We start from the raw sequence: 16,707 nt of genomic DNA, 5'->3' as shown, positions 1-16,707 counted from the left end.
ATCTGTACCCTTTGCTTATTGACCCTTCAGCCATTGGAAATGGTTTCTCTTTATTTACTCTATTTACAGCTCTATCAAATCTCCTCTTAGTTTTCTCTGCTTGAAGAATAACCTTAGTTTCCGCAATCTATCCATGTAACTGTAATCCCTTGACACACACAATCAAATAGAACAGCAGTATGTCATGATTAACTGAATTCTTCAGAGATTAACTGGTAACTAGTTAAATATTAACTTAAAATTCTTAAAGTTCTTAAAAGAAACAGACATCCAGTTCCTCTAATGTTGTGGAATGGAAACATGGCAAACAGTAACAGTAATTTTCAACCAAAGGAACTTTTCAACCACAAAGGGCGTAACCTGTCAAACATCCATACCATTGAGTGTTTGCATCAAATGGAAAATTACGTTGTACATGATTCTGATGTTTTTGTGGTGTCTTATCCTAAATCTGGTGAGTAAATAGGATAAGCAGAGGATCCATATTATTCATGCACATGAAATTGTGCATATCCCATACATTGGAAGAATACATATAACTGGTAAGTGCAATAGATATATTGAATTATTTTAATTTTAAAAATACCAGTACATCAACAAGAATTCTATTACAAATATAATCCTAAAATAATTCCTCATTCATTTCTGTGCTTACAATGGATTTTGAAAGCTTGTCCATTTGACCTATGCAAAGGTCAAGCGGTTTCCAGTATTGTCGCAGAAAATAGCTAACATATTAACATAAAAACAAATCAAAGTTTTGCAATGATAAAATGTTTATAATGAGAAGGATAGCAATAAACTGCAGGAGGATATCAATGGACTGGTCAGGTGGGCAGAGCAGTAGCAAATGGAATTCAACCCAGAAAGGTGTGAGGTAATGCACTTGGGGAGGGCTAACAAGGCAACGGATTATTCTATGCATGGTAGGACCCTGGAAAGTACTGAAGATCAGAGGAGCCTTGGTGTGTGTATCCATAGATCCCTGAAGGTAGCAGGGCAGGTACATAAGGTGGTTAAGAAGGCATATGGGATATTTGCCTTTATTAGCTGAGGCATGGAATACAAGAGCAGGGAGGTTATACTGGAACTGTATAAAACACTAGTTAGGCCACAACTGGAGTACTGCGTGCGGTTCTGGCCATCACATTATAAGAAGGATGTGATTGCAATGGAGAGGGTGCAGGGGAGATTTACCAGGATACTGCCTGGGCTGGAGGGTCTGAGCTGTGATGAAAGATTGGATAGGCTGGGGTTGTTTTCCTTGGAGCAGCGAAGGCTGAGAGGCGATAGAGGTGTATAAGATTGAGGAACATAGATAGGGTGGATAGGACTTTTTCCATTAGTAAAGGGGTCAATAACCAAGGGGCATAGATTTAAGGTAAGAGGTAGAAGACTAAAAAAAGAGTTGAGGAGAATTTTTTTACACCCTGAGAGTGGTGGGAGTCTGGAACTCACTGCCTGAAAGAGTGGTTGAGCCAGAAACTCTCGTAGCATTTAAGTATCTAGATATTCACTTGTGTTGCTATAGCCTCCAGTGCTATGGGCCAAGTGCTGGAAAATGGGGTTAGTGTTGTCAGGTCTTTGTTTGACTGGTGTGGAACATGATGGGCCGAATGGCCTCCTTCTGTGCTGTAGACATCTATGAGCCTATGAGTCTATAAAAATTGATAAAAAGGTCCTGAAATCAGTATCCTGCCGGAGGTGCCTGTGTTTACTTTTATTCCCAGCGTTCTTGATTTGAATATCAGCCTAAAGGGAATGGTGCCACAATTAGCAGACAGTAACAAAGGAGGTATAGTTATTCTATATACATATTCTATGTGAATTCTATCATACATCTGCAAGGTTTGTTGTTCTCCTTAAAAAAAGTTTTACTTGGAAGTTTTTTTTATTAGAACATAAAGTTTATAGGCAATGTGACACAGTTGTTAAAATTATGAAAAAATTGGGGAAGAACAGACAGTACCTTCTATCTCCAGTGGTTTAAGGTATAAAGCGAGGGGCCATAGATACAAGATGAAGCATGTAAGAGATGTAGAACATGGAGGAAGAGATTACTTCTTCACACAAAGAATTGTAAAGGTGTGAATTTCGTCTAATGTTTAGTGATTCAGCCAATAACTATGCTAATATTCAAAAATATATTGGATAGGTGGATGAAGGAAAAGGGGATGAAGGAATAGCTGAACAGGCAAATAGATAACAAGCAAAAATTGGTTAATGAGTAACTGTAAAGTATATAGAAAACATATGCAGATTAGTAATGTAGGTACACAATTGGCAGATACAATTTAACTGCATAAGGGTGAGGTAATACATTTTGGAAAAATAAACAAGGAATAAGATGAGACACTTAATAGAAGAACACTGCAATGTGTTAATAAATGGAGAGACCTAGATTTTCAAATGCATAATTTCTTAAAATGGGGTTGCATGAAAATAAAGCTATTTTAAAAATGGCAACAGCTTCTTGGCTGTTATAAATAATAGACCAGAGGTCAAGAGCAAACAAGTGATGATAAATCTAGACAAAGTTTTTATTAAGCCATATTTTGAGTTATTTGTGTAGTGATGAGTGCCCTAAAACATTAAGACCAAACAGAGTGTGCTTCACATAGATTTCTAAGAATAATACCAGAGATAAGATACTTCTGAAAGGACTGAGATACTGGAACTATTTCCTTTGTATTGAAGGCTGAAGAGATTTTGTAGTAATGTTAAAATTATGAAGGGCTTTGACATGCTGCATGGGAAAAATCTATTTTCTCTGGCTGAGAACTCAATGAGAAGGCATATTCCCCAGTTTGTCTTCATACCAGAGTTCATAGAGTTAGCACAGACATGATGGGCTGAGCAATCTTTTTCTACTCTGGAGATTTCTATGGTTCTGTAACTCAATGGACCCCCATAAAACAGGGAAAAGCAGAAAATGGCAAAGCCAAGCAAGATCAGCTACAAAGTAAATTATTTTGTAAGTTGTACTGTGTAAATTATGAGAGTCCAATTGCATCTTTTGCCCTGTATGTTCACTTATTGTGAAACAAAGTAGCCTAACAATTAGCATCTGGCTTCATCTTACTGGTGTTTTCTCGATCAAGCTATTGATAGATAAACGTGGGCATGTGCAAAATTGAATATCTGGTTCTGATCACAACAGGGTACTATTGACAGACGCATTACTTTGCCAAACATGTGCATGCATGTATGTGTGCATTCATACATGCAAATGCCTACACTCAAATGTGCATGGGCTGGATTTTGCTTTAGTCCTCAGATGTTTGTGCCAGTTAAGACTGTGATAATTCAGAGGAAATTGCACCCAATGTTGGGGATGTACATGAAGATTATCAGACCTAATATGTAGATGGGAGAGAGGTTGTGGAACAGCTTGAAAGATGAAACATATAAGTTCATGCATATGTTTGTGTTTTTAGTCTAAATTGTTCAATCTTTCATCTGTTTATGCCACAGTTTCCTTTTAGAGTGAGGAGAGTGAGGAACTATCTGATAGCTGCATGTCAAGGGAATGGATTTTGATACCATGTAATTGGAGCGAGAACATTTGTGGGAGGAGATTAAAGGGGAAAGGTTTTCTGTCATATAATAGATGAGGTAACAAAAATAACCAACTGAAATGCAAAATATCATACATTAAAAGAGGTGGGTAACGTTTGGTGGGCAGTTAGTTATTAAGCAGAGAGGAAGACTTTGTTCGAGCTATTTCTTCAATCTGTTCTAATTAGCCAAGGTCAGGTAGAGTGAAAACCTGAAGAGCAAATTAGTTTTGTCACCTGCAACTCTGAAGGGCAAACAGACAGATATAATTCAGATAGATTGTAGACAACTTGGGGAAAAAAGTCACGTTTCAGGATGTAAAATAACCCGCTATTTATATCATTTGTGTTAATAAATATTTGTAGAAAACTGATATATTTACGTACTGTTCATTCCAATGTACATTAGTTGTTCCTTTTCTTTCCATGAAATGTGATTCACCACTTAACAATTGCATTTGAAGAGATTAGTTAATGACTACTCTGAATTCTTATCAAAATAAAGGAACAATATGGATGCAACATATAATGAAACATATTTACATGAATGGAGACCTACAAACAGAAGAGTGCAACCTATCCTATTCTGAAGTTCCCTGGCTGGAGTTGACACATAAGGAAACTAATACTGATGACCACCCATCAACTCGTTTGTTCATTACACATGTACCTTATCAACTGATAGCAAAAACTCTGAAGAACAAAATGACCAAGGTTAAGATTTTACTCTCCCAAAGCCAACTTGAAATTAATCTAGAAGCATAAATTAAAGCAAAATTTGAGATAAATATATGTAAGACAGTCTCTTCTTTCATTCAAAATGTCCAAGTGCCAGGTAAAGCTTCAGAATCATCTGTAGCATAGTTAATATTGGAACGGGCCACAGTTTCAAAATAACGAGATGAGAAGAAATGTCTTCATTAAAAGGGTTGTAAATTTTTGGAATTCTCTACTTCAGAGAGATGTGGATGTTCTGTTGATGATCATATCCAAGACTGAGGTTGATAGATTTTTGAATATTAAGGAATCAAGGGTCATGGGGGGAGGCGTGGGGGACAGGGAGATGGATCAGGAAGTGGTGTTGATATAGGGGATCAGCCATGATCATATTGAATGGTGGAGGAGGCTCAAAGTATTGATTGGCCTAATCCTGCTCCTATTTTTGTGTTCTCATTTATGTACTCTACAAGATAATACTGTTTCTATAACAATGAGAAGTATATCCTACATAACAGAACGCATCAATAATCAGTTCTGTATTTTTGTTGATCAGCTGGATATCTACCATGCAAAGATTCACCACCATATTTATGGGTTTCCAAACCAAGCTACTGAGTAATCCACATGGGTAACATTTCTGTCTGCCTGATTTGGAAGGACATATCTCACTTACCCAAGTCAAAAATACTGGGCACGGGGTTAGTGGGGTGAAAGCATAAGGATGCCCAACTATGTGCAGAGGTACTGCAGCTGTTTAACCAGATATCAGACTTAGGAATAACACTCTCGCAACATACACTTTTGTAATAACACTATTGCAATGCTCTTGTAATGTGAAAACAATCAATAACATCTGATTCAAATTCATCAATGCACGCTCGAAAGAAAGAACAAAGATTGAAAACTGTTATTTTTAAATGAGCATTACCACTATTTACAACTAAGTTTTACTTGACAGCTTGTATAAGTTTACAGAAACCCCAAGGATCTTGCAGTTTCTTATTATCATTTTCTTAAGTTTGCTAATTATTTGGGAACCCCAGAAAATTTTGGAGCTTTTCTGCAGGCATTTCTGAATGGCCAAGGTAAGACGGCACAAATTGCTCTCTCACTTTTAGATCGATATGCACTGTACATATAATATATACACCAGCAACGTGACATTGAGCCTGGCGAAAGTCAAACTGGTGCATCTTATTCAAACTCTGAAGTGTGGAAAAATCATTCCAGCTTTCCAAATAACAACTTCTTCTCAAATGACATCAGCTGAAATAGATTTCTATTAGTTTCTAATGATAATTGCCATAGGGTAGATTTAGATATATTTATGGACCCATGAAGCATTTTTTTAAAACCTTGATATAAAATAATAAATTCCATATTGTCATTTGATGTGAAAATGTTGAAGTCCTTAAAGGAGTAAAGTGGATCAGCAATTTATTTTCTAAACTGTGATACAAGCTGTATTGGCATTGGCACCAGGTAAACAGCTGTAGCCTTGTACAAAGATTACAATCCGACCCAAAGACCTATTTAATGGAATGTTTGCTGTAAATTCAGTTTTGCTACACTTCTCTGTCAATCCAGTCCAGTTAAGTTATTCTAAGGGTCAATATTAGCCGATTACATTATTTTAAAATTTCAAATTTCAGAATTGAAAAAAATGACTTAATACTCAAAACAATTCAGCAAGTGTGAGGTTGATCACTACATTTCTTATGCTCAATTATTTCATCCATTTAACAGTCATGTCACAATTTCAAACTTTTGTTTTTATTATAATGGTTTATGACAGCTGGTTTGACCATGTTAGGAACTGGTATAATCATAGATATGAATTCAACATTATCGGCAGAATTTTGCCCTTGGCGTGCGGGATCGGTGTGGGACGGATGGCGGCGGATGGGAAGCTGATCGCTGCCCGCAGTTGGCAGCGCATCGCGATTTTATGCTGGCGGGCCAATTAAGGCCCGCCCAGCATGGTACACGGCTTGTGAATGAGCGAGAAGATGCGGGCAGGGCATGATGTCCACCAGGTCCAATGGTGACCCAGCGGTTGATTCAGAAGTGGCCTCGGCAGCCCCTGGAAAGCTGCCATGGAAGGACGCTGAAGTCTGGTCAATGGTGTCCATTGCAGGTGGACACGGTAGGCGGGAGGGCAGTCGGCCCCGCGTTTCTCCGATGAGTGCCTCGCTGCCCTCCTGGAGGAGGTGGCAGCCCAGAGAGAAACCCTTGTCCCCAGGGACGGGAAGAGGAGGGCCCCCCATCTCACTAAAAAGGCCTGGGAGGAGGTGGCATCCAGGGTGAGCAGCCACGATGTGGGGAGGCGCACATGGGTGCAGTGCCGGAAGTGCTTCAATGATCTCCTGGGATTGGGAAGGGTGAGTGCCATGTTGGCATGTGTCACTTTGTAGAGCAGTTAAGAAATGACCATCCCCGCGTGTACCTCAGAAGTGTTAAGAGTGTGAGTGGCAAATGTCAATGAGGCAGCATCTGGCCAAGTAGGTGAGCCGTGGCTGCTTGGACTGATTGCCTTGCGGCTCCAGGGTCATGAATCGGCTGAGCCCTGTGAGGTGTTCCTCAGGTGGGGTTGGCCAAGCTGCAATGGCGCTGCAGGTACAGGGTGGACTAATCAATACTCCTCTGCCCTTTCAGGAGCAAACATTCCATAACCATATCGAGAGGTTGTGGACCCCCATACCTTCTCATCCTCATGTGGTACGAGCAGTAGGCCCTGGTGCTGGAGAGGCATCATGCACCTCAGTCAACCGGCCGCGGTGAGGTTGGGGAGTCAGAGGAAGGTAAGATCGCAGTGCACTGAGGTAAGAATGTCGGTTATTGCAACCATTCCAGTGTAGTCTCTGTATTGATGTGAGCCTCGAACCTGGAATCCCCATTGATAATGGAAAGACAAGGGCACCATTATGCATATCTCTGTCTCATCAGGGTGCCAGGCGTGCACACTAACAGTGTCATCACTTAACCTAATGACATGTCTTTCTTCTCCCTTTAAGGCTCACCAGCTGGCGGTCGTCATGAGGAGCCTGAAGGCCCACCCTTGACCCCTGAGGACCATCATGGTCACCATGCACCTGCATCACACCCTCTATGTCAAGCAGGCACAGATGCAGATACCAGCACCTCGATGGGCATAACATCGCTGTGTAGTCTATCAGTGCACATTGGTGAGGGCACTTCACACTCGCTTGAGTGCAAGTGGAGGGAGAGAGTGCCCAGGGCGCTGGCAGTCGGAGGATGGTTGAGGACCAGGGCAATGCTCAGTCGGTGGCTGATGATGGGCCTCTGGAATCGTCCCTCAGGCAGCAGATGCTGAATGTCCAGCAGGGTGTGCGGGAGGATCTGGCGAAGATACATGAGGAAATGTGTGCCATGGTGTCCGTTGTGGAGGAGTCCATGCAGAGCATAAGCAATGTAATGACCCTCATGGCTGAGCACAATGCCTCCTCCAAGGAGAGAGTGGTGACTCTCATGGAGAGGCTCCTCCAGGAACTCAATCAGGGGTTCCTGGGAATGCGCTCGGACCTGCAAGCCGTCACACTGGCAATGATCTCAGCTGGTCAGTGTCAGTGTGGGAGATGGATTGGGCACCCACTATCCCAGCTCGGTGCTCGTCCATCAATGGTGACCAGGGAGGTCCAAAGCGACCTCACGTTGACGCATGTGCTGCCTGTCCTCTTTAAGGCTCTTCTCAGGGCACTCCGGATGACAGCAGCGGCTCCTCCACCCCTTTGCCAGTGACCGTGGCATCTGATGAGGCTGCGGTGACTGGGGAGATGCCAGCCATGCCACTGGCTGCACCCTCCCAGGCGAGGCCAGCACAGGCTCCACAGGGCAGTGGACGTCCCCCCCCAAGGTCATCAAGGCCAACAAGACAGCAGAGTGAGCAGGTCGTCTTCAATGCTGGTGCCAGCGACGGGGGAGCACCTAGACGTAGCACCTGCAAATGAAAACTTAAGCACCTTAAGCACAACACGGCCTTATCACGGGTGATGTTTTGTTCCCCCATTTTTCTTTACATTTTTTAATGGTATGACCGAAAACACCGGTTAATGTTAATTTCATCAATGTTTCGCATTCACAATTAAATGAGATGTTATTTTGAGCTGTTGGTCTTTGGATGCTTCATTTGTTCTGTAGGTGCAGGGTAGGCCATTATGAAATGATGGACGTGTGTCTCCTGAAAATTTATTGCAAAAGCACACAATGTATGTTGTTGACCAAGGAACTGGTCCTGTCAGGGACTGAGCATGGAGTCTGCAGCCCTGGCATTTGGTTGGCTAGCTGAAGGAGCGTTGGATCAAAGTGTCCCAAGTGTCCCTGCCTCCCTGGAGGTTACCCAGGTCAGTGTCTATGCCCTCGGCGTTCTCACTGTGCTCGTCCTCGGACTCACTACTGGACTCATCATTTGTTGTCTGTGCAGATGCGTCAAGATCCTCTTCCTCCAGTGGGTCCCCCCTTGCCAGTGCCAGACTGTGGCGAGCACAGCATGCAACTACTATCAGTGACACGTGCTCTGGGGGGTATTGGAGTGCACCCCCTGCACAGTCCAGGCATCAGAAGCGCATCTTGAGAAGATCTATGGCTCTCTCTATCACCGCCTTGTGGAGGTGTGGCTCCTGTTGTACCGCTGCTCGGCCTCTGTTCTAGGGTGGCGGAGAGATGTCGTGAGCCACCTTTTGAGGGGATAGCCCTTGTCACCCAGCAGCCATCCATCAAGCCGGGCTGGAGCACTGAAGGGCCTCAGCACCTGGGAGTGTCTGAGGATGCAGGCGTCATGGGAGCTACCTGGGTACCTTGCACAGACTTGTAGAATCAGCATCCTGTGATCACACACTATCTGTACGTTCATGGAGTGGATTCCCTTCCTGTTGATGAAGGCACTGGGCTCACCCGCTGGCACCTTGATGGCCACATGTGTGCCATCTATTGCACCCTGGACACAGGGGGAACCCAGCAATCGCTGCAAAGCCTCTAGCTCGCTCAGCCTGGCTGGCCTCGTCTGTACGATAACGAATGAAAGTCAATACCCACCTGAACAGAGCTTCTGTCACCAGCTTCACGCAACTGTGGGCAGCTGATTGGGACACTCCACACAGATCCCCCACTGAGCCCTGGAAATAGCCGGATGCATAGAGGTTGAGGGCCACTGTGACCTTCAGCACCACTGGCATGGGGTGTCCACCAGCTGATCACAGGGCTGATCCTCTGACATATGGAGGTCACTGTCCCCCGTGAGAGACGGTGCTTCCTTCGGCATTGCACCTCAGACATATTGAGGTAGCTGCATCGCCGCCTGTAAACCCTGGCAGCAGGCTAATGGCATCTTCTGTGGCTTCTTCCGCCTTGGACTTCCTGCTGGCCTTGTGCTCCGTGTGGCTGCGCCTCTCCTCCCACAGGTCACCCCCCTGGAAGCTGTATTGAGACGCATGGCCTCCTCCCACTTCTGCCCCTCTCTTCCTCCTCAGAGGAGGTGCCTCCAGCAGAGATCACAATCCTCTTTGCCAGGGAAAGGGAAGGCTGTCCGATACCTGGAAGGGCCCACGCGGTGTGTATCCTCCGGGGGCCTGGAAGGCAACAATGAGTCCTGAACTGAAGCCTCAAAATTCTCTGAATGCATCTCTGAAGCGAGATGAAGCTGTCCTGTTCACAGAAGCAAATTAAATCCTAAACTCCTCACTAATCGCAATTACAAGGCTACTGACCCCTCTTATCCCGCTCGTGGACGAGGTTTTGACAATTGTGGCCTGCCCGCTTTGCTCACGCAACGGCCTAAAAATCTCACGGGTTACACAAAGTTGGAGACGTTTGGTGTCTCAAGAGCCTTAACTGGCCACTTAATTAATGGCGGGCATGCCTAGCAAAATATTGCAAGAGTGCACGTTGATGTCAGCACACTCGGCCGACGACAAGGCACTTTATTTAACACTCGAGCGGGTCAGGTGCTGCCCGCCCGCCGAGCTAAAAATTCTGCCCTATGTTCCAGTTATATGAAGAGGTGATCATGGTAAATTGTATTTATATTTGACGCCAAGATGAGTTTCCAACCACTTATCCGCAGCATCACTAAGATAGTTTATTTCCACCTAGGTAGCATTGCCTAACTCCACCCCGTCTCAACACATCTCATACTGAAACCCTCATCCATGTCTTGACTAATCCAATACACTCCTAGCCAAATTCGCACATTCTATACTCCAAAAACACTTGAAGTCATCCAAAATTCTGTTGTCCATGCCCTTACATGCACCAATTACCTTTCACCCATCACCCCTGTGTTCACTAACGCAGACTGGCTCCTGCTTAAGATAAGCTAATTTTAAAATCCTCATCCTTGTTTTTAAAATCACTCCATGGCCTCTCTCTTCCCTATCTTTGTTATCTTCTCTAACCCCACAATTTTCTGAGAGGTCTGCGCTGCTCTAACCCTGATTTCTTGCGCATCTTTAATTTTATTTGCTCCAACATTGGTGGCTATGCCTTCAGCTGCCAAGGCCCTAAGCTCTGGGGTTCCATCCTACAATCTCTCCATTTCACTACCACTCATTTTTCCTTTAAGGTGTTCCTTAAAACCTACCTCTTTGACCAAGTTTTTAGTCACCTGCCCTAACATCTCCATACCTCAATGTTCTCTTTATAATGCTCCAATGAAGTGGATTTGGGCATTTTACTACAGGTACTAGGCCCCTTATCCAGCATCCCAAAATCCAGAAGGACCAGAAAACAGGCTACATTCGAAGCTGACGCCCTGGTTGGCAATTTGAATAAAGCCTCTTTATTCTTTATTTTTCATACTCTATTTTATATGTATTATATATGTATTATAAGCACATGCTAGGCCTAGGGCCAAAAATCTGTAAAATCCCCAAATCTGGCACATGTCCAGTCCCAAGCTTTCTAGATACGGGGTCCAGTCCCTGTGCTTTATATGTGCTATTTAAATACAAGCTATTGTTAAGCCCCATGAATAGTCATTTTAGTATCACCCCATGGAATTACATTTTGCTTGTACAAATTGTCCTACTAACAGTTGAAGGTATTTGGTGTATTTTGAATTAAAGCACTGTGCCTATCTGAATCTAAAAAGAAACAAGTATATTTCGCAACAGCAGTGGCCATGTGAAGTTTAAGGCTACCAATAATATTGTAGATGAAGAATTAACTATTTGCATCACTCTGGTCAAAGTCACCAACAATATCCTCTGATTGTGACAATGGTGCATTATCCATCCTTGTCCTTAACATCCCTGCAGTATTCCTGTCATGGTGAATTATGCCATTCTTTTCTGCAGCTCAGCTCCATAGGACTTCTTTTTTGTGGTTTTACTATCTGTCCAAACAATGTGTGCATCTCCACTGGTCACGTCCAGAGTTCCACAAAGATCGATCCTTTTCCTCAACTACTGTGGTAGTCTTGGTGACATAATCTGCAGAAAATAGGGTAGCTTCCAGGTGTACCTGTTTTACCTCTCCACTTTGTTCTACCTTAGCCCACTGCTCCTAAAATCTTTGAGATTCAAAAGCCTGCTCCCAACCCCTTTCCATTAAAAATTCTAAATCAGCCAAAGCTTAATTGGCTGCAAAGTGCTTTGGGATATTCTGAAGTCGTGAGACATCTCTCGTTTTTTTAAAACTCCACCACCTGCATCCTCTGCTTTGCTTACGCTCAGCAGCTCAACACTTCTTCACTGCCCATAACTGGATCCTATGCTACAATAGTTAATGCAGTGAATTAAAATTGTCATCTATAAACTCCTCTGCAATTTTGCTATGCTCTACTGTTGCAACCTCAAGGCCTTTCCTATACTCTGGTTATGCTGTGCATTGAGTGGGCAGCAAATTATGATCTGACAACTACAGAAGCTGAAAAAACTGGCCACGGTATCCATCTGTGGGCACTTTAGAAAGGATGTCAAGACAATTGTGAGATTGAGTCCAGGAATGAGAAACTGATGCTGTTTTCATTAGAACAAAGAAGGTTAAGAGGAAATGGGAAAGAGGTATTCAGAATTACAAATGGAACAAATATTTTCACTGATCTGTGATTTGGTTACTAGGATGTGTAAATTTCTGATCACCAAATGAGGGAAGTTAGGAAAAACTTGATATGCACAAGAACAAAAGAACAGCAGGAGTAGGCCATACAGCCCTTTGAGTCTGCTTCATCATTCAATAAGGTTATAGCTGATTTTATTGTGGCCTGAATTCCACTTTCCTGTCTGCATCCCCATAACCCTTCACTCCCTTGCCAATCAAAAGTCTGTATAATTCAGCCTTGAATATATTCATTAACCCAGCCGCCACTTCTCTCTCTCTACAGTCTACAGACCAACAACCCTCCAAGAGAAAAAAAATTCCCCTCATCTCAGTCTAAAATGGGAGACCCCTAATTTTTAAACATGGTCCTCTGGTTCTAGACTTGCCACATCCTATCAGCATTCACTCCATCAAGTCCTCTCAGGATCTTATGTTTCGATAAGATCACCTCTAATTCTTCTAAACTCTAACAGGTATAGAACCAACCTGCTCAAACTTTCCTCATAAGATAACCCCCTTCATTCCAGGAATCAGTTGAGTGAATCTTCTCTGAACTGCTTCTAATGCAAACCCAACCTGCACACACTATTCCAGGTGTGATCTCACTAAGGCCCTGTACAGCTTTAGCAACACGTCCCTACTTTTATGTTCCATCCCACTTGCAATCAACAACAATATTCCATTTGCCTTCCTAATCACTTACTGTACCTGCATACTAACTTGTGATTCATGTACCAGGACACCCCAGAAGCCTCTGTACTATAGAGTTCTGCAGTCTCTCTCCATTTAAATGATATACTGCTTTCTAATCTTCCTTCCAAAGTAGACAAGGTCACATTTTCCCACATTATACTCCATCTGCCAACTTTTTGCCCACTCACTTAACCTATCTATATCTCGTTGTTGACTCCTTACCAGGAAATGGTAAAAACAGAATCCCCAATAGCTTTTAAAAGATAGCTGGATAGATATTTGCTAAAGAACACATTAAAATGAAATGGAGAAATTATGGGGAATGGAACCATGTGTATAGCTTTCAAAAAGTCAGCACAAGCATAATGGGCTGAAGCACCTCCTGTGTTGTAAACTTCTGTACTTCCAGCACCCATTCCTTTTATTCCCAATTGAAGTGCCTTGCAACATTTTACTCAAGTTACTGTATAAATGCAAGTTGTTGCAAATTTTGTATTTCCTTTGGATGCAACATTAAACCATCTGATTTAACACTGCAGATTCTCTCTCTACAGTTGCTGCCAGACCTGCTGAGTTTTCCAGCATTTTCTGCTTTTATTCCAATATGCTTTGTTAGGCAAACCTGTAAGATCCCATGGCATTATTCAAAGGACAGCAGAGGAATTCTCCATATTCAGATCAACATTTATCCCTCAATTTATCTCATTGCTGTTTGGGTCTGTGCTGTGGCAGGGCCAACAAAAACTAGCTGTCTACTTTCCTACATCAAAGCAGTAACTAGACTTCAAAAGTATAGTACTTAATTATGGATCATTTTAGGATATCCTACAGGCATCAAAAGTGCATTTTTTTTACTGCACTGGAATTAGGCTAAGATTACATATGTTGGTAGAATGACTTAACACACTTATGATTTTAAATTTAGGTTTAGTGTAAAAGTTGCTAAATGCTTCTACAGTCAAAGTAATGTTTGTACCAGTTTTTACTATTTTGTTAGTACAGGATTACACTTTGTGTTGTCATCATAGATTTGACGTTACTGCATCTCCCCTTCATTAGCACCAGCCATCTCCAACCCTACCATTCCCATGTTCAGAGAAAAAAATGCTTTTTGAACAAATGATTGGGTTACTTCAGTATTTTATGTCTCATCCTGAGATCCTGAATGCACCAACTGTGTTATATTACCTTGTACCTAGAAGAAAGCATGACAAGTGCAATACATTGTTCTCATTAAGAACCCCTTGACATGTTCATAATACATAATAATCAGCTTTATCAAAGTACACAGTAAGAAAGATTAAAGGTTGGAAATGTACCAGCTATAGCTCACTGCTTTCAAAGGTTTGCAGTCAACAACTTTTTTTCTTTCACAGGATGTGTGCATTGCTGGCTAGGCCAGCGAGAGTGAAGGAATGGTGATATATTTTCAAGTCAGGATGGTGTGTGACTTGGAGGGGAAGTTGCAGATGGTGGTGTTCCCATGCATCTGCTGCCCTTGTCCTTCCTAAATGGTAGACATTGCAGGTTTGGAAGGTGCTGTCAAGGGAGCCTTAGTGAGTTGCTACAGCATATCTTGTTTATGGTATACGCTGCTGCCATGTGCCTGGGTGGAGGAGGGTGTGGATGTTTAAGGTGGTAGGTGGAGTGCTACTCAAGCAAGCTGCTTAGTGCTGGATATTGTTGAGCCTGCACTCATCCAGGCAAGTGGAGATTATTCCATCACAGTCCTGACTCGTGCCTTGTAAATGGAGGTCAGACTTTGGGGAGTCAAGAGGTGAGTCATCCAGTGCTGTATTAAGTTCTCTCTCATGTACACAATGGAAAGCTAATTATGAATGTCCTCGTACCCTTGGATCTTAGAGTGGCAGTACTGACATTCAACGATTTTCTTGGAAGGTCTTTGGATAATAAAAGTGTTGACATAATTGTGGACCACTGAATCTTTATGAAATCGAAACCAAAATCAAATTATGAAAATGCAGGGTTTTCTACCTTTGATGATTCAGTTGCAGGATTTAAGAAAAGGTACACATTTTAAGCTCTTTATCAAATTAAGAGTTATCAGTAATTCAATTAATTATATCCAGCTATTAAAAAGCTTCCAACTTACCTTCAATAAAGTAGAAAATATATCTATTTTCTAAGGGCCTGATGTTGTGGCATAAGTATGCCAAGGGAGGGAGAATTAATGTGAATCATCCCAGAGCTGCAGAAGCAGCATTGAGAAATGCAACAGAAGAAAGACACTTTTCTAAATTTTCAATTAATAACGGTGTCTCTGTATATCCTGTAATGGCCTAAATACATGAGTTAGCATAAATATCTTGCTCATCACCCGATATTTTGCTGGCTACCGCATCATTTCCCAGGTGATCTGGAATTTTCCTGGTCCAGGAAAGTTAGAGGGCTACAGCCGAGTCCAAGAGATGCAGGATAAATGAAAAACAAAGTTGATTACAATTATGGATAGCCTCAGCTTCCAGTGAAACTAATTGTAGTTGAAATTGTGTGGTCACTCTAAGAAGACAGCAGATTAAATGAGAAAGTGCCTTTCCTTCTCACTAACTCAGTGTCCTCCTATGCTATACTGCAGCTAATGATCTCAATGTACAGTACAACATTTGTGTACCTCAAATATTAAATGTTCAACGCAGATTTTGATAAATTATTTTTTACTCCCAGCTTAAAAAACTTAATTTATAGATTTACAATCTTTCTATAAGAAAGATTGGGTTTTTCAACTAGAAAGTTAAGTATGCCTGTCATTTGAACTTAACTGACCCTCACTGGGTGAATTTTGCCAATTTTTGCCAAAGTCTCTTGAAGCATTGGTAGAGTCGCAGGTCAAAACTGACAATCTGATCACAACCCACATGAACAAATCTCCTGATCAATGCTTACAAAATATCAATGATTGGACCTGGACAAGCTCGCAGCCAAAGTTGTCCAGGACTGGCTTAAGGAGATGGCTATGATGGTGGAGGTCTAAAGATAGAAAAGTAGAGTGCTTATTAGCGTTTAGACTGTTCTTGCCCATTGTCTAACTTACATGTCTTATCCTTTCTTTAGGGCTAGTAGGAGACTGAAAAAAATCATTTCACAATGGCTTAAAATGAAAGATTTAATAGAATATTCCAGGGGAAAATGAAAAACATTCCACTGAATTATATCTGGGAAATTAAAGACTAAAATTGTTTGCTTCAACAATAATGAACACGGAGCATTGCAAAGTGTTTTTTGATTTTATAAAAGATTCTGTAGCAATTATGCAAACTTATTTCTCAATCCTTCATTCATAATCCATTAACAGATGTCTACAATTCATTCTGCAAAATGTTATCAGGGCAAACAATTCCTTCTAGCAGAAAATAATTTGATCACTGCTTAGAAGAAACTTTGATTTTCCAGCCAAAAAACACTAGAAACAATTTCTAACAGATGCTCTTACAATATGGCACGGTTAATCCAGGTCCACTTTTAACAAAAGTAGTCTTTAAGAAATAGTGATAACCCACTGGAAAAACTTACCAATAAACTCACTGTATTATTATCAGAGCATCTCTGCTGCCATATTTATTTTGATCAACAATTAATGATGAAAACATTTGCTGCCAGTAAGTGAGCCCACAAGTACACATCAATACCAATAAGTATGTTGCTCAAATTCAGATGTTACAAG

At 42.0% G+C, this 16,707-nt stretch overlaps 1 pseudogene; it reads left to right on the top strand.

Annotated features, from left to right (window-relative positions):
* Positions 1 to 300: 300 nt before the first annotated feature.
* Positions 301 to 16,538, top strand: LOC144681125 (amine sulfotransferase-like; annotated as a pseudogene).
* Positions 16,539 to 16,707: the final 169 nt, after the last annotated feature.

The sequence above is a fragment of the Cetorhinus maximus genome, chromosome 5 (assembly GCF_964194155.1).
Source record: "Cetorhinus maximus chromosome 5, sCetMax3.hap1.1, whole genome shotgun sequence".
Classification (NCBI taxonomy): Eukaryota; Metazoa; Chordata; class Chondrichthyes; order Lamniformes; family Cetorhinidae; genus Cetorhinus; species Cetorhinus maximus.
This window is presented reverse-complemented; position numbering and strand designations above follow the sequence as displayed.